At 40.8% G+C, this 24,747-nt stretch overlaps 1 protein-coding gene across 1 annotated transcript in view; it reads left to right on the plus strand.

Annotated features, from left to right (window-relative positions):
* LOC141575430 (uncharacterized) overlaps window positions 1-24,747 on the plus strand; it is a 43,018-nt gene that overhangs the window by 10,145 nt on the left and 8,126 nt on the right. The window lies entirely within an intron of this gene.

The raw sequence follows: 24,747 nt of genomic DNA on the forward strand, positions 1-24,747 counted from the left end.
GCTGACATGGAGTTCTAGAAGGTGAGCGGCCCAAATGAAAAAATGCACGAGAGTTGCCATACAGGCCGGACAGACTTCAGCAGGCGACACCATGGGGTTAACAACACTTTATTCTGTTGCCACAGGGAGGTGCACATCTATGATGCACCTGTCCTGCTTTTATCTGTTCTCTGCTTACACATGCGCAGTGCAGTCTTCTTTGTTCATGAGGCTTACACAATGTCTCCAGCGCATGAGTACTTCTGTTTTCTTTGTTCTAAATCTTATATAATTGATTTATTTACTTTATTTATTTACTTATTTAAGCCATTATTTACTGCATACTACAAACATGCTCTGATCGTGGCCTTGGGTCCCACGGCCTTAACTCATCTCAAGGCCACTGGCAATGTCACTTCCCTATTGGAAACCCCAATGGCTTCTGTTGGAATTTGAAATAACTTTCAAATTCTGTTTTGTCTTCTAGGGCCTAGACGATCAGCCCACCTCTTTGATCACATCGAGAACCACTCTCTCCTTCCCTCCCCAAGTGCCACCCTAGAGCTCGCCTCCTCCTCAGGCAACAGCGCTGGCTGCTGTCTGCATGAGGGCCTTTAGACTGACTCACTGTACAGCTCAGTCTAAACAACACCCAAGAGAACGTTATTTGTAGCATCAGCACTATTTGATGCATGCTTGCTCTGTGTGTTTATTTTTTGTCTCTCAAGTTTTAGGGGAGGGAAAAACTTGTCTGCTTTGATCAATGCTGCCTTCTCATTTACACTGTCTAGAATACCACCCGTGCACAGTAGGCACTGGGTTAATGAATGGTGAACATGCATTCTGTGATGAACGCGCAATCTATAAATGAACACCTAAAATCCACAGGTGAGCCGCAACCATACTATCTCATTTAATGCCTATAAAGGAAAAAAAAATCTACTATACATGTTCAGAGTTTGAGGATTAATGTGAACACAGAATTAAGTAAATGCTAAACGCACACACACTTTAACACCTTTAGTGTGGTCTGGCTCCTGTACAGTAAAGTATACATATTTCAGCTGAGCAATATGATGAATTCTGATAGATGTGCACACTAATGAAACCACCACACAATCAAGACAGCTAACGTTTCCATCACTTGCCAAGAGGTGCGAATATTTTTAAATGGTTTAGAATGGCCAGCAATAATCTAAACCCCATTCTTTGAAGGAATGTGTTAGTTATCTTAAATGCAAAATCATCAAAATGCCAATACACGTATATGAGAGTGTGTGTGTGTGTGGTATATATATATATATATGGGGGGGAGAGAATAATAATTTTTGTTTAGTGAGATATAATAAAAACAATTTTTCTTTGTCCTTTTGGAGTTGTTTAAAAGACTTGTAAGGGAACTGTTGAGTATGAATGACTTAAATCTTTACACTGACTTTATAACCGAGCTCTTAAATTGTGCCTTTCACTGTGTACATAACTGCATATATATATATATATGTTTAATATATATGTTTGATCAACCTAGAAAAAAGCGGTTGGTCTATGATGACAAGAGATCAATCAAGGTATATTCATTTACACATTTTCAATGTGCTCAGCACTGAGGGATGCACTTTAACTCATGCAACTCACAATTATTCTTGAATTGCACTGTGTGCAGAGCAATGTGGAAGATTCTAAGAAATTAATATGTGTTCCTTGTGCACAGTTCATTTATAGTTTAATGCAGAAGAGAAGCATAACATTTATAAAAAATGGTAGCAAACTGTATAATACAAGATGCAATTAAAATTTTAATTGTGGGTAATGAGAGTAGAAAATAAAAGAGGCATATACAGAGTTCATACGATAAGATGTAATTAAAGCAGCAGAAGGAATGGCATGATTGATACAGACAGAAAGAAGAGGAATTCAAACCAGGTAAACCATGTGGGCAAATTAGAGAATTATTCTGCACATTAGACAATGGGTGTGCAGATGTGTATATGTGTGTGCATGCTTGAGTCTGCGCTTTGCAGCTGTGTACACATTGACAAAAGTAAATAGGAAACAGGAAATCCACCCTGTCTCCAAGTCTCTAACTGTTTTTTTTTTCCATTTTGATTTACACAATGTAGACCTCACCCCAATGTACAAGTTACCTCCTAGGAATAAGAGAACACAAGGCTTAACTGTGCAGAGATAGACTTTCAATCATGTGAGAAAAGCAACTTATTTCTTTCCCAGATGCCACAGTTGCAGTGTCTTACACCAGGCTTGCAAGTGTTGCTTTTCGTAGGCAGAGGGTTGCTGTCAGCGTCTCTTTCCCTCCTTTCGTATCGATTGCCAGCCAATCCAGAGAAAGGAACAAATCACTCCTTATTCAGGAAATGGAAGCTGCTTTTGTTCATTTCCTATAATGGCCAATTTAAGTTAGAAATCTTATCCGTTTCCTATTTGGGTTACCTGTTTTGCAAGCTCAGCACATTCCAAGATTCCTATTGTCTGAAGCCAGAAAGGATATTCAGGGAAATTGTCCGTCTCATATTTCACGTCCTTGGATTGCCAGGCTCATCAGAAAGACAACACTGGATTGACTCCAGTTGTCAGGCAAATGACAGTAGTGTGAAAGATCAGTGGATATTTGAGGATTAACTTAGCAACCTTGAATTCAAATGACTAAGTTATTGATACAAAAACATTCCAGGCATTTAAAATATGTGTATGTTGTTGGACGTATAAAAGATACTACACAGGTTAACAACAGTGAGAGCAAAACAAATAGATTTGAATAAGTGTTTCACTTTATAATTTATAAGTCTATGTATTTGTTGCAGTAATGATACTATTGCTCAAAAATTTCCTGGAACTTCTCTTATGAAACTGTATGTGGAGTAGTTTAGACAACAAAGACAGAGGTCACACTTTTTTTTAAATCAAAACTTACTCTTGACCCCTGAATCCTTAGTAACAAGAGTAGTCTGTAAATAGCTACTCCATGTAGAAATTATTTGGAACCATGGGAATCAATTAAACCCTGGTCCCAAGAACTAGTTCATCTCCTCTCCTCCTACCAAAAAGAAAAAAAGAAAAGAAAAATCACAGGGGGTGGGAAGGGACAGACAGGGAGTTCAAAATCTGTAGATACTGACAGGCATATGCAGAATAGATAAACAGGATTATACTGTGTAGCACAGGGAAATATATACAAGATCTTGTGGTAGCTCACAGCGAAAAAGAATGTGACAATGAATGTATGTATGTTCATGTATAACTGAAAAACTGTGCTCTACACTGGAAATTGACACAACATTGTAAAATGACTATAACTCAATAGAAAAATGTTAAAAAAAAAAAAAAGAAAAAAGTGACATAGAATCTCAAGACAGTCTCTAAATGGAAATCCAAGGAGATTTGCATAATGTCATCCTAATACATTAAATTGTATGTTTGTTTTGTAAATTGTATGTCTTAGTTTTGACGTTAAAAAGTCATCTTTGTATAGATGAATTCTGCTTTATCTGTGGAAAATTAAGTTTCATTAATATGTAGATATATTTTATTTATTGGGATTCCTACAGTGTAGGCTGTTCTGGGGAATCCATCACTTTTCTCTGATACTGGTTTTTTTCCCCTAAAATTTTTACGAAGTGACTCAGAAATAGTACCATTTTATGTTGACAATGTAACTGTGGAGGAAAAAACAGATTGTTATGTTACTAATTAGGAGCAAATGCCTTTAAAAATCAGCTTAAATCACAGAAATTGAAAGATATTAGAAAGTAATCATTGATTTTTTTTAAAAAAAAGCTCTATTGGTGAACTGAAATAAGAACAAACCTAAATAATCACTCTTTTCAGTAAATGTGCTACATTTTCCCTATATTTGACATGAAAACATGAAACTCCATATGACAGAAACTTCTGACTTCCTACCAAAAAATGTTTCCTCCTTTTCACTGGTTAAGAGGAGCTTGGTTTTGTTCTAATACCGTTTAGCATCGTGCTCAGGTAAGGCAGCCTTATGATAAATCATAACTCGTCCTAGACAGTGAGTGAGAGGAGTCTGCACGTAGCCACAGGACAGAGAGGGAAGGCAGCTGGGAGCTCCTGGGCCTGATTTACCCCATGATGAAAGGCTCAGTGTGAGCAGTCACCCTGGCCTTTCCTGTAACTTTCGGGCATTGCTGTGTGAGAGTGTCAGCTTGGAGTTTTGACAGCTAGGATGTGGCTTGAATGCATCCATAAAAAGTAGGAAAAAAACAAAAAAAAACAAACAAACAAAAACAAAGCATAAATAAAGGACAGAAATAGACTCACAGACAGAGAATACAGACTTGTGGTTACCAGGGGGGTGGAGGGTGGGAAGGGATAGACTGGGATTTCAAAATTGTAGAACAGACTACACTGTATAGCACAGAGAAATATACACAAAATGTTATGATAACTCACAGAGAAAAAAAATGTGGCAATGAGTGTGTATATGTCCATGAATAACTGAAAAATTGTGCTGAACACTGGAATTTGACACAACATTGTAAAATGATTATAAATCAATAAAAAATGTTAAAAGTAGGAAATCCTGACAGTTGCAGGATTCTATGATTCTATCTATCTATCTATCTAGATATATATATATAGAGAGAGAGAGAGGTGTGTGGAGGGGGGTGTAACAGATGTGGACCTTGAGCCTTGAGATCATTATGCTAAGTGAAATAACTCAGACAGTGAGGACAAATACTTTATGATCTCATTTGTATATGGAAAATAAAAAATCCTAATTCAGAGAAGCAGGGAACAGATAAATGTTTGCCAGAGCTGGGGGTTTGGGCACCAGGGGAAATGGGTCAAATTGTGCAAACTTCCAGTAAGATAAATAAGCTGTGGGATGTGGTGTGCAGCATGGTGACTATAGTCAACAATACTGTATTGTATATTTGGAAGTAGATGATAATCTTAAAATTTCTCATCACAAGAAGAAAGCGTGGAACTGTTAGGTGATAGATGTTAATGAAGCTTGTTGTTTGAATAATTTCATAATATATACATATACCAAATCATCATGTGGGCACCTAAAGCTAATACAGTGTTTTACATCAATAACATCTCAATAAAACTGGGGAAAAAAGTAAGAAACAAGACAATGAATGTGGAGCTAGAAGAATTCTAATACAGTGCTGATAATGTACACATTTCTATAACCAATTTGAAAAATATTTTGTCAATAATCAGCAAACTTGAAAAAAAAAAACACATTGTATAACTCAGCAGTTTTTATTCTGGCTGCAGAATCTAGAAAATTTCATACACATTCACAAAACTAAGCGTATAAAACAATTTCTAACTTTTTTTTGGAAAATTGAAACTTGCCAATCATTATCACGTATTATTTGTGGATTTTCTTTCTTTCGTTCTTTCGTTCGTTCTTTTGTTCTTTTGTTCTTTCGTTCTTTCTGTCTATCAAGCTATCTTCATCATCATCATCATCTACCTATTTTTAATCAGGACACACATGATATTTGACAATACAGTCATTTTCATTGCTCAAAAATTACGAGCCATTTCATGTTTTCTTTCTTATTTAATAAAGACCACAGGAGTGTAAATTAGTTACATAGGTAAAACTTTGACTCACTGTAATGTTCAAGTAAATATCTCACGTTTTTTGAAAGTTACCACTTGCAATGAAATCCCTGAGATAAGAGTATATGCCACAGAGATTATGATGTACCAGTTGTGTTCAAACAGGGAGGCGGAGAATTAGTTCCTGGATGACACGAGCTACTCAGAATCATCTCAAAGGACTTGCAGAGAAAAGTGAACAAAATGAAAACTGCACAGTTGGGTTATGTAACCCAGAATGATGGAGGTGATGGACAACTACCAAGGTCATAGCACAACATGTTTAACATGCCTTGACGATCTGTACATATAGATAGATGGATAGATACACACATACAGCCAACTCCGTTTGTATAGTCAACTATGTAATATCATAATTAACATTACATGTTTCAAGGTAAATGTATTTAGATAGGAGCAATAATATTTGTATAAGAAGTTAAAATCCTTTAAATGAGAAATAATTATTACAGCTGAGTCCACTAGGGAGATGAGTCTTAGTGAGAGAGATTATGATTTTAACTCCAATTACAAGAAGCATGGGGCCCCTGTGGAAGGAGATTTTTAAGTTTTGTATGCAGTTCTGAAGGACAAACGTCAAACTGATTTGGTGAGAGCTTTAGGGAGCCATTTCCGTGTGGTGCACATAAGGCGTTTCTATATGTGCAGCCACCCAGTGATGGAAATCACCACACCGTGAGGCAGTGAATTCTGCTCTCAGGAAGGTTTGAAGGTCTGTGCTTCAGCACTGCTGTGTTTACAGAAAGTTTGACCACGTCATCTCTCAGGAATCTCTCACCTGTACAATTGCATTTCCGTGCAGCTACGATTACGATTAGGTTGTGTTAAGTAGTGTCTCATCTGGCTGTGGTGTGTGATACCTATGCCAAAAAAAAAAAAAAAAAAAAAAATCACTGAACTCTCTTACCTTCAGAAGGCTCTGCCAGGGGAGTGGGAACCGTGAATAAACACACCTATCTTGAGGAATTAAGTGATGGGTTGTGAAATTACCTATCACGGTCTTTAGCACATAACTATCACCAAAAAAATATGTTTACTCTTATTTTGAAGATTAGAATGTTTATTTAAAAAATAATTCAAATCAACTGTATATATTACGTGATTACTAGGTAATCGGTATGTCACCAGTAAATGCATTAAATACATTGGTTCTGCCCATATCAATAGATTTGAATTGACAACTCATATAGTTTTCTGGAAAAATGGAGGAATTAACTCACCTTCACTTAATCCAGACCACATTTTGTTGCAGTGGTCATCAAAGCCACAGTTCCTCAACCCAATGGGATTTCTTAATGGAACACTTTAATTTTTAACTTGGCTGGTGTTACAGTAGCTCCTACCATGGGGAGCCAAGGCTGTTGCTGACATAGAATATTGTTCAGGAAATACTGTGGCTATACTTTGGGTGAACTCAACCACATCTTTCTGTGAATGTATCAGAATTTGGATTGTTCTGGGTCTAGGGAAGTGGCAGCCTATTAGGTTTGCAAATAGGTCAATTTTAGGATAATCATGGTCAGAGTTTCATGTAGTTTCCAAGCACCTGTTCCAAGCAGGCCATGCTCTGAAGTGTCCTTGCATTGTTTGTGAAGACTTCTGAAGACTTCTAAAAGGACTGACTAATTATAAGTGGGGAGATCTTCTCTATTCCTCTCCCATCTCTGGCTCTCTGGCTCCCAGGCTAAGGTGGCAAATCGGCATTACTTCCAAAAACCAGCTCTAAGAAACTAGCTTCAGGGCCTCATTGACTTGTATTCTCCAACCAAGGGTGATGATTGTGTCTGAGAGAAGCAGGCAAGTGTGGACTGAACAGTAAGATAATTTGCCTATTCACCTCTTCTTCCCTCAAAAGATTAATTTTCCAAGAATAAAAATAGAAATCTACTGCTATTCACTGTGTATGGACGAGCCCTCTTGGTAGCCGCTCTGACATTTTGTCATCACTTTGTCATATTTTCCATCAGAATAGAAGTGTTTTTCTTTAAATGTAGTTTGTTTTGTGTTTAAAATTAAAACTTTATTTTTTAAAAGCAGTTTTGGTCCAGAGCAAAATGAAGGTACAGAGAGTTTTCACATACCCCTGCTCCCACACACGCATAACCTACACCATCAGCAACATGTCTCAGCGGAGTGGCACCTTTGCTACAACTGATGGACCTGCATTCAAAGTGAAGATGTAAAATGATCTCTATTTGAAGATGACATGATACATGTAGGGAATCTTAAAGATGACACGTATAAACACACATGAATCTATTAGAACTAATAAACAAATTCGGAAAACTTGCAGGATACAAATCAACATACAAAATGAGTTGTGTCACTGTACGTTAACAATGAACAATCTGAAAAGGAAATTAAGAACACAGTCCCATTCATAATGGCATCAAAAGGAATAAAATACTTAGGAACAGACTTAACCAAGGAAGCGGAAGATCTGTTGGCTGAAAACTACAAATCATGACTAAGACAAAATTTAAAAGGTACAAGTAAATGGAAAGAGATCTTGAGTTCATTGATGGGAAGATTAATATTGTTAAAATGTCTGTACTACCCAAAGTTATCTACAGATTAAATACAGTCCCTATCAAAATTTCAATGATATTTTTTGTAGAAATAGAAAAAAAATCCTAAAATTCATAGGGAACCACAAAAGGTTCTGAAGAGCCAAAAAGATTTTGAGACAGAAGAATAAAGTTATACTCCTGACTGCAAAACATATTACTAAGCTACAGTGATCAGAACAGTATGATACTGGTATAGAGACCAATGGAACAGGACAGAGGGCCCAGACGCAAACCCAGGAGTGTGCAGTCACGTAGTCTTTGGCAAGGTAGCCAAGGATATTCAGTGGGGGAAAGGATAGTCTTCTTAACATACGGTGGTAAGAAAACTTAAATTATATACACAGGCATGAAATTGAATTTTTACCAAACATCATAAACAAAAACCTACTTAAAATGCATTAAAGACTTAAAAATAAGACCTGAAACTTTACAAACATGAATAGGACACTTATCAAAAGTTTTATTTAATGTAGTATTGATACAGGAAAATGAGGCTCAAGGGGGTGGCTGTGTTCCAGGTCATGGTTGAGTCCCTGGGACGTGCCCTGCCAAGTGAGGGTCCTTGGCTTCACGCAGGAAAATTCAAGCACGAGCCATTGTAGAGCGAAGGCAGATTTACTCAGGGAGATGCACACTATATAGAGTAGAGGCCATCTCTGAAGGTGAGAGAGACAGCACGAGAGGTGAGAGGAGGCAGCCTCAGCTTGGGGTCATCTGGAAAGTGAGATCAGCCCCGCTGTGTGGGGCTGTTAGTTTTTATGGGCGCAGCAACTTCATATGCTAACGAGTGGGAGGATTGTTCCAACTACTTTGGGGAAGGGGCTGGGATGCCCAGGAGTTGGGCCATCACCCACTTTTTGATCTTTAGGGTCAGCCTCAGAGCTGTCACGGCACCAGTGGGAGAGCCCTCTAGCGTGCTACTGTGTTACAGTGAGCGTGCAATGAAGCACAAGGTCTCCCGGGAGTTGGGTCTTCCGCCATTTTGGTGCTAATGGCTGTGTCACTCCTTGAATGGTTGTGCCCTGCCCCCTGCCCTCTGTCTCACCAGGGCTTCCACAACAGGGAACCACAAACTAGGTGACTTTAAAAAAAATAGAAATTTATTCTCTCATAGCTCTGGAGGCTGAAATTCCAAAATCCAGATGTCTGCTGGGCCATGCTGTCTCTGAAGCCTCTAAGACGTGATCCTTCTCTGACTTCTCCAGTTTCTGGTGGCCCCAGGTGTTCTGTGGCTTGTGGCAGCATAGCTTCATCTCAGCCTCTGTCTTCACAGGGACCTCTTCTCACTCTGTCTCTCCTTCTTTGAGAATACCCGTTCTGCTGGATTGTGCCCACTGCACTCCAGGATGACCTTCATTAGTTAAATCTGCAATGGCACTATTTCCAAGTAAGGTCACATTTTGAGGTACTGGTGGTTAGGACTTCAACATATCTTTGGACAACTCATTACAGGGCTCAAAAAAAAAAAAAAAATTGCAGTGGAGGGAGAGTCGTAAGACCCAGGGAAGTGGAGTTATGAGCCCCTGGGGAGGTGAAAGTAATTTATTCACATTCTTCTCTCCTAAAAAAAAATTCCAGCCCTCAGCCATACTAGAGACCGATACATTCTTTTTGTTAAGATACTCCTATCTCACCTTAGTCAGGTTTGTTGGGGGGGGTGTGCATGAAATGATACTGAAGAACAAATGTCACTAGCCTCCGTCATTTACCATGTGGTACAAATTTGGCTTCTTCCATCCACTAGCACTGGGCAGAAAGAAAAAGATTTTCTCAAGCTGAATCCTCACCAGCATCACAGTTTAGCAGAGGGCATGACTCCACCTCTCACGCTAGAGCATTCTGGTTATCAGTCAAGTTTTACTTTAAGTAAAAGCGTATTGACAGCAGAGTCCTGGAGTGTCACCTGTGCAGGGATGTCTGGCTTCGGGATGGGATGGTTTTCTCATTGAAGGGGCCATTGCTGTGATCCATCAAGCAGCAGCTCGCTCCATACATATTTAAAACCCATCCTTCATGACAAACTGGTGTTGCAGAATCGTTGTCACCGTGGCAAGGCAAGATATTAACGAGCCCTGCTGCCTCTCTGAACCATCTCCAGAGCACACTGTGAATCAAATGAAGAACTAGCATCAGACCTGAAAACTCGAAACAGAGGGGCCAGTCGCAGTAAGTGAAGAGGGACTCTCTTTTCTACTTTCTGAAAGTCCATCAGTGCGTCAGTACACTGACCGGCTAAACTCCAAACTATGGAAAACAAGCCTGTTAGTGACTAACCTAAATATTATTCTTAAAAGAATAGCAATATTACTCAAATTCTTTTCATACTTATAATGACTTGGAAAGGTTGAGCCTTCCCTGGGGCAAGCTTCGAATAAGTGAATTAAATAGAAATTTTGTCTTTAGTGAAATGTTTCCGTCATCAGTGAAAGTGGGAAGGGATGGTCCAGAGACTGTCCAGTGCCGTCTTTCTCCCTGGCAACGCCGGAGGCTGTGCGAGGTGCCGGTACCCTCACAAGCCAGTGGGAGACATTTCTACTCCAAGGAGAATTAAGATTCTCATGGCTGATGTTCTAATTTTTTTTTGAAAAGTAAATGAGATATGATTTTAGTGCAATAGGGGCAAAGGGGCGAAGAGCAGGCGTCAGTCTCTGCCCTTGATCGTTCTGAGAATGAGCGACGTGTTACTGACCTCACACCCTCCCACCGTCCGGGGTCCCCTTCCTCAGCTAAGCTGCACGAGGCGCTTAACAGTGGTCAGGAATTCTGATCAACACCTTATATAATTAATTTTATGCCATCGTCACAGTTACCTTTTGGGAGGTTATTGTTCATTGGTTTCATTTTTCATTTCATGCAACTCATGGTACAAAGATACTCTGATGAAGTTCCCACAGCTTTCTAAATCCCCCATCCGCTTAACTTCTTTGTGGCATTCCCTCCAGAAATCACAAGTGTCTAAATACCACGAGGACGAGTGCGCCGTGTTTGGGCTCATTCCTCTTAACCGATGGACAGACCGGCTGAAAGGGCTGGTTTGCCTTTATCCCGAGGAATTCATGGTCCCAAGAGTGAGCTGCAAACGCCGCTTGTGATGAGTGCGGCAAAACCTCAGTGTTTTACAGACATAAAGGTTTGGTGTCTGCTCCTGTTTCTGACCATAATAGTCCATCTAGGACTCAGCTCCTTACCTTCTTCTCTCCGTGTGGATATGCTCTGCTTTGCGTGCACCTGTGTCATGTCAGAGGGAAAGAGAGGAAGGCTGTCCTCAGAACAGCCTTTCAGACTTCAGCTTGTTAAGTGGCATACATCAAACTTGATGACCGAGGCTGACACTAAGAGAATGAGGAAACATAATCTCTGAGCAGACTGGCGTCCTGAACAGGGTTACAGTAAACAGTTTGAACAGTAGTATCGTTTATCAAAATAATTGCATCTTCTGTTAATGGAGTAAGATCATGAATTAAAATATGCTTCAGAAGCCTTTAAAAATAGTTGCTTTTTAAAATGACAGTGATTAAAAATCATCTAAGAGGAGTTAAAGATGACTGTAATGTTTCTGGATACATATTACATATTTTAAAAATAGGGCAGGAAAAATGAGATCAAGCTCATTTTACAGGTGTCTTATTTGAGGTCTTGGACTTGTGCCCGTAGCCTCGGTCAGCTTTTGAAATAGAGGATCGTGACTGGTCAGCAGACAGCTCGTTGTTAACGTCCAGTGACGGCATAGAATTGTCCTGGGAGAGAACCGAGAGTAAATAGTGAAAAGACCGTGGAGGGCGCATGGAAAAAACCCCCAAAATTTAAAGAGAAATAAGAGGTCAGAAAGGAGAGTATAAGAAAATAATAGCTATAGGAAAACGAGGAGAACACGGGGTCGAAAATTAACTTGATCAACACGAAGCTCTGAATTTTCTACAAAATTGAGTTTTGATCATGAGTTTTGATCCTGACTATGCTGGTGGAAAAAAACGCTGTCCAACAAAACAAAAAAGCAAAAGACTTTTGGGAAGACAAAATTCAGTGCCACCGCCATTCTCCCCCTCCGCCTGGTTTTCAGTTCTCATCCTTCATGCTCTGACATCCTCTATCTCAGGCAAGCCCGAGGGCTTGGGGTCCCTGGGTGGGCACTGCTGACCGGCGGAGACAGGAGAAGGAGGGGTGGATGAAACCTCACGGGAAGAAAGAGCAGGACAGATGGGAGCCCGTGTGACGTGAATACAGGGCAAATAGAGAAGGAAAAACTGCGCACGTGCCAGAGGGCCTGCTGGCAGAGTGTTACTGTTTTTACTTAGGCCTCTCTCCAGTCCCTGTTGAAACGCAGAGCTCTCTCAGAGACCCAAACACTTCGCACTGTGTTCCGTTGGTTGTATTCACAAAAGTGCATCTAGCACTTGCGAACAGTACAGTGGCAGGAAGTTAAAAAAAATTCATTAATGGAAAACAATTTTTAATTTGATCCTTTTCGGAGAACAGATTTTGATCGGATATTGGTCATACCATTATCTTTCACTTGCTCAAACCAAACACAGAGCTGTATCCGTGACTGTTCATCTCCCTTAAACCCTCATCGAATCTGTCCCCGGCTGGGTGAGTTCCGCTTCCCCAGTTTTTCACGAATCTGCTTATTTTCATCTCCTTGTCATCGCCTTGGTCAATTCTTATCATCTCTTGCATGGATGACTGTTGATCTCTTTGCTTCCATTTTTGCCGCTTTTTCAGCAATGGGTGATTTTTTTTTTTTTTAATGTGAATCGTTGTATTTCTCTCCTCCGACTGAAGGTCCTCGGGGGCTTCTACTTTTCATTACATTTAAGTCCAGCACTTTCAACTGTGACCCGGAATGTTCACCGTGACCTCCTTCTCTGCTTTGCCCCCGTCTCTCTACAGCCCAGGAGCATTTGCTGCTTTGCTGTTTCTTCAAAACGCCAACCCCCTTCCCTGCTTCTGGATAGTGGAACTTGCTGTCCCCTCTTCCTGGCGGGCTCTTTTTCTATTTCTTTGCACAGTGGGCTCATTTCTGCCTTAAGATCAGTTCAAATGCCACCTCCCCAGAGAAGCACCTTCAGTGTTCCCCTTTAAACTCATTTCCCCATACTCTTTATTGTCTTATAACCTTGATTTCCTTACCTTAATTTCCTTCATAGACCTTTCATAATTATTAATAATCGAGTGGGTTCTAAAAACGTCTTCTTACTATTTCTCCCTGCCAGAGGGGGAGAGACCTTATCTGACCTGCTTACAGTATCTTCAGAAATGAGCAGAGTGCCTGTCACAAGTAGGTATTTCGTATTATATTTGTTGAATGAAACAATTAACAGATGAACAAGTAAGGATAAGAATAGATCCTGAGGATGAAATAGGGAATGGAGCTAGGAGATGGGGAAGAAAGAAGACAGATTCCACCCAATTCTCCTTTTTGCTGAGGTCTGACCATATGTGTGCATGTGCCTTTGTGGGTCGATCCAGTGTGTGGGTGAGCGAGAGAGCGGCGGGGAGAGTTCAGATGATGTGTCCTTCAGGGAAGAGCCTCCCAGATGCCCCTTGGGAACAGCAGATGGCTGCTAAACTTCCATTTGTTCCCTGTGAGCCTTTAAAATCTCACCCTATTCCCAGCTCTGAGTCAAGGGGAAACATCAGAAGAAATTGAATTTGTTTCTAAAAAACATCGCTTTCACGTAGCATTGCTCCAGTGACCCATCTCCCAGCACTGTGCACCTGCAGCACAAATGCCTTCCCGTGTTGCAGGAGCATCAGAGAGCTGCTTAAGGACATAGATCAAGGTCGAAACGCACTCAAGATCAGACGTCTGCATGATGAGATATTTATCTATTTCTCTTCCTCTTCCTTACCTATTGCAAAGGTATTCTGAACCCCTCCCCACAAACTGCGGAATTCGGCCACCTCTTGTGCCATATTAATAATAAGAATTATTTTACGGAGTGTTTACTATGTACAATCTACTGCTATAAGGACTTTTTTTTACCCTCATTTTACCCTCATTTAGTTTGCCAAACAACCCTGTGAGTCCAGCTCATGTTATCCCCACTTTATGAGTAAGAAAACACGGTAATCCTTTTGAGACGAGCGAATTTGCCTAAGACCACGTACCTGGTAAACGACAGGCGTGGAATTTAAACACCGGTGGTTTGTAACCGCTTAATAGATTGTCTCTCCCTGCAGCCCGATTAGAACCAGCAGTTCCGCTCACTCCAGGGACGCGTACCTAAAACCCCATCTTGAATATCCGTGTAAGGTTTCCTTAACCCAGTTTAACTCTCATTCCCTGCCAAAAGTCTTCCAAAATGAGTTTTACACCAAATGCAAAAGAAACAATCACTGTTTTAGACCCGTTCCATGGCGGGTAAAAACGTTCACTAATGCTCACCCCTCCCCACCTCCAGTTCAGCTTCAGGTGTCGCCAAGATGTGCGGCAGAGGCCGGTGGGGGGCGCCGAGGGGCCAGGGACGCGTGCTTTCTGCGCCGCTTTAATGGAGGGCGTGGTTAAGAGCTCACCCGGGAGGTGCTGTGATTCTGCGAATCTCCAAAGGGCTGAATGGAGCTAAAGAGTTACAACGATATAACTTGCAGGGCACAGTGCCAAATTAAAATGAGGGGCCTCTTTTCAAAAACTATTAAGAATTTCATGACGCCAGTATCAAAACATTAAACCAAGTGCAGGACCCTCCCAACCACGTGGGCTTAGGCAGTTACACGGGCTGCAGACCCATAAACCTGTCCCAACTTGCAGACAAGCCCAGAGGGTATTTTCAGGTTGGCAGCTTGTTTTCCCTTTGCTTCATTAACCGTTTATGCTCTTCTGGTGTCCACCTTGTCCAATACCCTTTCTGTTCTTTCTTGAGGAGCCTGACCCCAGGCAAAAGTGCCCTCGCCCTAGCTTTTCCTTTTCCTGTCTCAATCATCAGCGTTCCCTATGTTTTCCTTCTCTCGGCATTTATGGACCACATACTGTATACTTTATCTTTAATAAATACTGGAGTTTGAGGGGTGGAATGATACAACCTCTGCATTAGAGGGGAGCATAAGCCAATGGAAGGGAAAACAGTGAAATAATTTGCTTTCTAGTGACATAGTGGTATTGTAAAACCAAGGGAGAGAGGAGAAGGCAAGGAAGGCAAGGAAAGGAGGAAGGAAAGGAGGAAGAAAGAGGGAGAAAGGATGGAAGAATCTGTCTGGAGTGGCTGAAAAAGAGACACATGCACTAGTCTGGAAATCAGAATTCTTCACATTAGGAGGGATATTCTAGGCATAAAAAACCAAAAAAGTTCTTAGCATCTAGGCAAAACAACAACAACAACAACAAAAACCTTCTTAGCATACAGTTGTTTATAGCATTAAAAACCTTTAATGAATTCATTTGAAACAACTATATTGAATTTTAAAAGGTTTGGAGAGCAAGTGGAGAATCATAAGAAATCCACAGGAAAATTTCTGGCTCTTTTGAAATTATTCATAATCTACCCGGCTACCCTGACCCTGCACACCCCCCAGTGCTCATCAGCGCCCCCTGCTGGGGCTGATTCCCTCAAGACAGAATCAACATTCACTACCCCAGGGAGCCGTGTCTGCTGGCAGGGGGAGAATGGCAGCCTCCTTCAGGCAGGTGGTCACGAAGAGAGGGGAGTTAATGAGTCTGTATTAAAGTCGGCATTTGCTCTAGCCTCCCTTCTCCAAAAGACCCAACGAGGAACGGGAGCAAAACAGTACTTTCAGGCCGAAGGGCATTCCTATGGCACGCACGGTGTGAGTGTTCTGCAGCGGACTCATGGAAATAGACTCTGAAGCACCCCGTTCGAGGATGAGCCCTTCGACACCTGTGCCTGATTAACAGAGCTGTTCTAACAGCTCGAGGCCCTTCTGATGCCTCTTACTAACCATGTACGGTGTTCATATCCTAATATATTCCTATCTTAATACAGTCTAGGAGTGTGTTCTATATACTTCTCACATACAAAGACCTCAAACATATTAGGGAGATATATAGATATATATAGATACATATCCGATTTTATTCTCTCCCTCTCTCTCTCTCTATATATATATATTCGATTTTATTTTGGAAGAAGTTTGAGCCCAAATATGTGATGTGATGGGGAGCCACCAATAAGATAATAGTTTTATAAATACCTCTGAAGAGTTCTAAAACCCCAGATGATAGATTTTAAAACAGAGCAAAGTGAAAATAATGCGTTGTCTTATGAATAGTGTCATGACTTTTCCTGATGTTTTCCTACCCAGAAAGCCAGTGCAAAAACCACAGACAGATTTTGGGACTGGCTAGATAGGAAACATAAAGCCAGAAGGTCGGAAACATTGATTAATGAGGAGATGGAACCTTAGAAATTAGGCCCGGATATCCTAAAAAACTCCCTGTCAAAGCTGGTCCCCAAATCGGGTTCCATTGCTGTGGCGAATCAGAAGCGTGGGTAGGACTCCTGTGTCTGCACCATAATGGGAAATGGAGGAGAGTTACCCTGCTGCAAGACTGTACAGGATCCTGGATGCCAAGATAAGGATCCTAGTCTTTAAACCTGAAGCTCAAGAAGCTACAGAGAGACTATTATCAAAGAAATGTTCTAAAATTCATAGGACATTATTTTTGAGAAAACATTCCTTTATAGAAGCTCTGACACTGTTTTGAATGTAAATGCCAACACACCTTACACGTGTGCTGTATCTGTTCTTTGGCTTATGAACTTTGATGCACAATATTTGGAACCTGGTCGGTAGGATCTCAAGAGCTTCCATGGGGACAGCCAGGGGACAAGCTTTCCGAGAAAAGGGAATTTCTCTCCAGAAAACAAGAAATAGTGTGTGATGTCTCTAAAAATAGGTAAACAAGAAGAAAAAAAACACACTTATCCTGAAACAATGCTAGAATTCCCTTCATTTTCATACATTGTGTCAACAAAAGAGACCATATAAATAAGAAAAGGGCACTCTAATGACTTATTGACATTTTTATGGAATTAGAAGTCAGATTTTGGTCCCAAAGGGGAAGATTTCTTCTCAGTGATTAACATATTACCCAGAAATCTCTGGTTTCCTGGAATTCTCAATAAAAATTCCAAATCGCTTGGCAAAAGCTTTCAAGCATCACAATTTCTGACAATAAAAGAAGAGTGATCATTCAGCTCTGTTTAAGCCTGCTTTCATTGGTTGTTTCAGGGTCCAACTCGAGGAGGCCGAATCACTATTGTGCTGCAGGTCCTGCTTGATAGGAAGAGAATATTTGAAGTGGGGAATCACACAGGGCTGCTTGATGCAATAGGCCAGGGGATTACCTTATTTGGGGAAAAATGTGTATCATGGCACAAAGACCTCATTGGGAATGAGAAAAATTCAGGTTAAAAAAAAGTTTATGATTTACAGCTCAGCATTTCCATCCCCCAAATTTATGATCTTTGGATAAATAAATGTAGTCCTACACCACGTACAGCTTTCTTGTAGAACACAGTTCACTTAAGGAATCTGAAGGTGAGGAGATACTGAAGGGGACTAAGACCCTTGAGAATGTACAAATAGCCTGTGGAAATGGAAAAAAGCCATATGAACCCACTCAAATGAAATATTTGGGGAATGGAGCTTAAAAAGAAAGAGGGCAAGGAACCTCATAATAGAAAGCCAGATGTTCTCCCTTATATGAAGGTTAACAACTACCTCAACAAATTTAAAGCCAGATTAACCTCAGTTTGGTTGGAAAAATGTTTGATCTGAAACAGGAGATACTTGTCATGTGCTATGTAGACAAGGCAACTATATAATAAACTATTAATTATCTTGTGTTCTGTTGTCATTTGCCAGATGTAGACAGTGACAATAACCCAATTAGTCAGCACAGTTATAATAAAGTGGTCATATAGAGACAATATTCCCTGCCTTGGAGTCAAGCAGACCTGGACTTGACTCCACCTGCAAGATCTCGACGATGTTATGCAACTCTTTGGTTCTTAGTTTCCTCAATATTTTTTAAAACCAAGAATAATACAGAAATATTTCTTGCCTTCATAGAGTTGTGCATATTAAATGAGTCATTATGGATAAAGGAATATGTTAACTTCAAAGTGCTGTAACTCTTTGGGGCACTCAAAAAATTGCACTTAATGGTAGTAATAGAAGGGGCAGAACACACTAACTGAGGTCCAGAGAAGCGATGTTTTGCAAGATCAGTGATTGGTGGCAGAATTGAGTTTTGAATTAGATCTCCAGCCTCTCCCTCTCCAGGGCTTTTTCTAGTCCATCACATCCCAAGAAAAAGCTCATCTCTGAGCCTCGACGATTTCATGTTCCAATATGATCAGGACCTTCCTGGCCTCTTCAACCATGAAGTTCTCTTATAGTGTAATAAAAAAAAAGAAAATGACGCAAATTAACAGAGGCAAGCAGAAGCAGCGAATCTCGATTTCACCAAGGAAAAATATCGAAGTCCAGTTAGCTAACACTGCCGTCAACTTGCCGGTTGACTTTTCAAGCTCTCCGCGCACTTTGCACCTGTGGCCTACCATCGCCTTCACAAGTTGTTACGTTTGCCTTTGTCATGTTACTTTCAAATCCAGTTTTACTCAGATTGCAGCATAAGTAAATAAATAAAATAAAAACAGAAACAAAGCAAAAATGAGTTATTGAAATAATGAAGAAGCAGAATTCTGAGGACACAGGGAGGCTGTGCTCTTCCCTGGCAACTCTGAGAATAATGAAACTGTAAAACTGTGCTTTCCAGTTTCTGTCTCTTGATCTGTGTCCGGACTCACTAGACGGCACCTATGGTTAAAACACAGGAATAAAAAGCTAAAACACGAGGTTGCACCACTCAAAGTTAGGCCATTGCTCTTGGAGCTGTTCCAGCCCTCACCATGAACTTAGCTGTCCTGGCAAGGAGGCCGTAGGCTTACAGGGGTACTTGATGGTACTTCTGATACAGGAAAACGTGGGGCAAGAGGAAGGCTGTGTCCCAGGTCTCGGGTGAGTCCCTGGGACGTGCCCTGCCAAGTGAAGGTCCTTGGCTTCACCCAGGAAAGAATTCAAGAGCGAGCCGCAGTTGAGTGAAGGTAAATTTACTCAGAGAGATACACACTCCATGGACAGAGCACAGGCTGTCTCAGAAAACAGTAGAAAGGCCATGAGGTGCGGGGAGTGGATACTCAGTTTAAAGTAAAAGTAGATACACACTCCATAGACAGAGTGCAGCCTGTCTCACTCAGACGGGAGAGCAGCCATAAGGTGTGGGGGTGGTTAGCTTCTATGGGCTTGGTGACTTCATATGCTCACAAGTGGGAGCATTATTCCAACTACTTTTGGGAAGGGGCTGGGATGCCCAGGAGTTGGACCATCACCCACCCTTTGACCTTTCATGGTCAGCCTTAAAACTGTCCTGGCAACTGTGGGGGTGCCATTTAGCATGCTACTGTATTTCAATGAGCAGATAATGAAGTTCAAAGTCCACAGGAAGCTGAATCTTCTGCCATCTTGGTGCTAAATGCTGAGTCATTCTTTCAGTAGCTGTGCCCTGCCCCCCACCCTCCTGTCTCACTTTCTCACCCTCATTCTTCTTGCACCATTTGTGCAACCCTGTCCTCTTGTAACAGGCTTCTTTATTGGTCAGATGAAGAACAGAGACTTCAGAGTGAATTCTTCGTCCAGTTTCTGTGGGACCTTAACATCTCTGAACACATATTTCCTCATCTATGAATTAATATAATAAAATTGCCTTATTAGGTTGATGTGAGCATTAAGTGAGTAAAATGTGGCAATATGTTCCAAATGCTTAGTGGAGTGCCTGGTGTTCAGTGACACATATAATAGACCAGCTGCCTGTATTACTATTATTGTTGTTACAGTTAACGTTGAGATTATTCTCCTTCCCACTGAGTCATTCCTCTTTTCACTATTAGTGGCTCCATATCTTCTTTTTATTTTAAAAGATAGATTCATACCAAAGTTTGTGTATCAGCATTCTTTCTTCTATATTCTATTTATTTTATATTCTATATTTATGTTTATAAATAAAAAATTTTTCCTCCCCTGCCCACACTTGAAGGGTAAAAGAAAGTGCTCTAATAGATTTGACAAATATGCCAAAAGTACCAAAGTGATTTAAAGAACCATAAAAATTTATTCTAAGTGAAAGAAGCCAGGCAAAAGGACCACACATGTTTTCCAGGATTTCCTTTTCAGTTCCCAGATGAGCTCCTGTTGGCCCCAGCTGACATCACCACCTCAGGCAACTGAGATGCAGCCAGCAGTTTGCTATTGTTTTGGAAATGCCCTAGGGGTAGGCTGCCCCTCCTTCTCCAGCTGAACTGGGAATCAAATCAAATAGCCACCATATGTTAAAAACAGAAATTTACCAGAGAACTGTGAGTCTGAACAAATATTGACGATGCCCTAGAGATGGTGCTTTTAATAGATCTCCAGATGTGGTCAAATGTCTCTGTTGTCCCCAGCGCTGCCAGCTTTTGGTAACAGGAGCGCTGGAAGGGGAGGGAAGAGCCTAAGTTAAAATGCCCCAGACTCTCCCATCTTCCCTGGGTTCAGTAGTTCCCCAAAGCTAGGTGGTGCTCCGTTTATTCTGCGGCTTGGTTCAATTGCCAGGTGTCTCAAATGGTTGATTTTAGTTGTTTTGCTTTTACTTACTTATTTTTTTTTTATACAGAGGTCAAGTTCACCTACTCTTCATTCTACTATTCCAGAACTGATCCAACGTGATTTTTAAGTGTTATTATAATCTTTAACCTCTTCTATACACTTGCTGATTTTCCATCTATTTTGTCTGTCAGTAATGAAAATGTGTTCGATCTCTCACTACGACAGATTGGTTTCCTCTTCTTAGTTCCGTCCATTTTTGCTTTATATGTTTTGAGGCTGTTGTCTTACACATACAGGTTTAATTGTTGGTCTTCCTGGTAAGTTGAATTTGTGTCGCTTATATAGAGATATAAGTAATGCTTTTAACCTTAAAATCTTCATCATTATTATTAATATAGTGTGAATGAAAAATGTTGCCTGCCACATCAAAAAAAAAAAAAAAGATGTTGCAGCCATCAAGCCACTTACAGCCATTCCACTGAGCTCCAGGGTTGACCTGGCTGACCTGGCTGTCTAAGCAGGTGTCCCCTTCCTTCTTCACCACTCCACATGCCTCCGTCATCAAGCTGCTGGCTCCCTGGAAGAAGAGGTCCTTCCCCAGTGGCGGAGGACCGTCCTTTGGTTAAGGGGATCCGAGTGGCTGTACACCCCTTCTGAAAACTCCAAACAAGTATGCAAGGTCCATTAGTAGGAAACTGTAGGGTAGTCAAGCTTCCAAGACTCCAGACACATCCAAATGAGGGCTGCATATGGCAGTCTACCTTTCTTTTTAAAAAAAAAAAAAGGAAAAGGAAAAGAAGAAAAAAGGAGCTATCTGCAAGTCAGGAAGCGTGCTCAGCAGCTTCCGCTCCACGTTTGGAACATGTGAAGCGAAAAGAAATTTTAGAGTACTCATCACCATGTCATTCCTTGGGTTTCAAGTTCCCTAGGAGGCCTGCCCTCTTCCTTTCCCTTTTCAGAGTCTTACGTTGGTTTTATATATAATGTCTACAGATTTTCGTTGCCCTCAGGGAAACTGGGAAACATATGCCCACTCAGTTTTCCTGAAAGCAGTACGTTTCAGACTGAGTGTCTTATATATTTTATTTCCAATATTGAATTATTATTTGTCTCTCTTTAAAAAATGCTTTTGTGGTTTATCACAGTTTTCAGTCTACAACTTAAGCAATCACAGTCTACTTTCAAGAAGTAGTCCCACCTTACATGTAGAGTAACGGTGCTATTTGCAATTGAGTCCAATCTCCTCCATCCCTTTGCCAACATCAGTTTAATATGTTTTGTCTTTTACATGGGACATAAGCACACTAGCCATTGGTAATCTTTGTACTTTAGGCAATCACTCTTTAAAGCAATTAAAATACAAAAAATAATATTTTATTTACCTTCAGTGATGCACTCTTCCATTTCTTTGCATAGATGAAAGTCTCTCTTTGGTGTCGTCGTCTTTCTGCCTGGAGAACTTCCTCTTAACAGTTCTTAGACAGCAGGGATGCTGGCAGTGAATGTTCTCTGCTGTTGTTTTTATCTGAAAAAAAAATTAATACTCACCTTTTATGCTTTGAAGATACATAGAGGAACAAAGGATAGTTTTTGTTAATTATTCGTAATTCTTATCTCTGTTCCTCTATATATGTGTATTTTCTCTCTGATTACATTCCAGATTTTTTAATCCATTTTTGGTCTTCAAGAGTTTTTTAGTTTGTATATATAGGGTAGTGTGTGGGGTTTTTTTTTGTATGTGGGTGTGTCTGGGTGGATGGGGAAGATTTATTTTGTTTTGTCTTGTGTAAGATTTTTGGTTCTATTATTTGGTATCTTCATTTCTGTCACAATATTTCTATGTCTGCTATTTATATTTGATTTTTTTGTTACAGTTTCTGTTTTTTTGCTGAAATCCCCCTGTGTTCATTCATACTATACACCTTTTCCACTAGGGCCTTTAACATCTTAATCATAATTATTTGTATTTCCCATGTGAACACTTAAATCCTACTCTGTTGATAATTTTGTCCTTTATCATTGTTTTGATTTTTCTCTATTCATTCATGTGTTTCCTAGCTTTTGGTTAAAAGAGACATAACTTCCATAAGGCAGTTGAGACTAAATTAAATCTTACTTATTCTTGGAAATGGGCTCTCCTTTCCTTCTCATTCTCTGCATGGAGGATTGAGTAAATTGAGTTAAGAGTCGAGCCGGGTTTGGGGTTGTTTTGTTATCATGGTTTTACTCAGTGCATCGCCAGTCTTCAAATTCTTCTAACATTACCTTCTGTTCAGGGTTGGGGCTAGAGGATCATTTGTAATGTCTGCTCAGTTCTCCGTTTACATTTTCTCTTCATGCCTGGATCACAGAAAGCATACTGCCACACGCTCCCGGTCCTTCCCAAGCGGTATTTTGGATTGCTCTTACTTGTCCCCTCACTCTTGCTAGCTTTGCGGTGGGAGCGTGGGGAGGGGTGGCATGAGTGTGAGGGTCTTCACTGTCGCTCTGGCTCAGTCTCAGTCTTAGATGGACGATATGTCCCTGAGTGTCGTGTGTAGGTCTTTCTCCGTGATCCTGCCGTGCCCCCAGCGGTAGGGGGTCTTTAAGGATCTCGCCCTAGGATTTTTTTTTCTGCCCCTTCTCCAAGGAAAGAAGGGGTTTTATTTGTATATCTTTTTTTCCCCCATTCACCAGTTTTGATAGGTATTTGTACCCTGTATGTGATAGACTTCACTGCCCTTCTCTGAGCTGATTACAACTTCCCTTCTGTGGAGACATAGGGAGGAGGTGTGCAGGCAAGGTTTCAAGCCTTCCCCACAGCAGCTGTCGCTCCCCTTCCCCAGGACTTCACGGTAAGAGATGCTCTTTGTAGTTTCCTGCTCCTGTCCTTAACATCTCTCCTGCAGAACCAGTGATGTCAGTGGAGAAGATCATATGAGATGGAGTAAATTTCTCTTGCATTTGGGAGTTTCCATATTTCTCTATTTTTATGGTAGCCCACAATCAGCCTTCAGCTATTGATTTACGTTTATTAAAAATTATTCTTAATGGCTTGTATGATGATCTGTATCTTCCTTAGAAAACTGTCAAGTGAAAAAAAAAAGCGCAACTTAAAAGCTGAGAATTGTGCTTTACTAGACAGACTTCTGAGGACTTAAGGCTGGATACAGCCTCTCAGAAGGCTCTGAGGGACTGCTCCAAAGAAGTAAGGAGAGAGCTAGGCTATATAGCAGTTTTTGCAAAACAAAAAACAAACCCCAAAACAACAACAACAAAACTGAAGAAACAAGAAACAAACAAACAAACAAAAACCAGACAGTCAAACATCAAAAGATGCATGCTGATTAGAGAAAAGCAGACATCTCGAGCTAATGAATTTAGCACGCTTCTAAGGCACGGGGGGATGCAAGAGCCTGGGCTCGCTGAAGCGACTTCTTCGACGTGAGCCTGAGCTGTGCAGGGCCAGTATACTGCTTTTCTTCATCCTTAACTCTCCTCAGGGTGTACCGTCCAGGCCGCTGTGGTGGCTGGTGGCTGTATGCCCACAGCACCCAGTGTTTACTAAAATGGCAGGCAACACTCTTTATCCACATAAGCAAGCACTAATATTCACTCTCTTCTTTGAAGAGCATCATTCTGACATTTTGGGTTAGTTGATTTCTCTGTAAATTCAGCTCTCAGATGTCTTCAAGACGGTTGTCGTTTTGTGCATTACCCAGGTTTTTGTTGTCGTTCTAAGGATGAGAGTTAAGGTCTTTCTGAGTTTCCATATCCTAAGACAAAGTTGAAAGTGATGGTGGCATTTTAAAGTGTGCCATGATGTGTCTAGCTCTAAAATATAAAGAAATCCTCTAGCCAAAATTTGGAATTACTAAGTAACTAAGTGTGAGGATAAAGATAATTTAGCCCTGGGGTAGGGGGAGGGTATAGGTCAGGTGGTAGAGCGCATGCTTAGCACACACAAGGTCCTGGGTTCAATCCCAGG

Source organism: Camelus bactrianus, chromosome 28 (genome assembly GCF_048773025.1).
Source record: "Camelus bactrianus isolate YW-2024 breed Bactrian camel chromosome 28, ASM4877302v1, whole genome shotgun sequence".
Lineage (NCBI taxonomy): Eukaryota > Metazoa > Chordata > Mammalia > Artiodactyla > Camelidae > Camelus > Camelus bactrianus.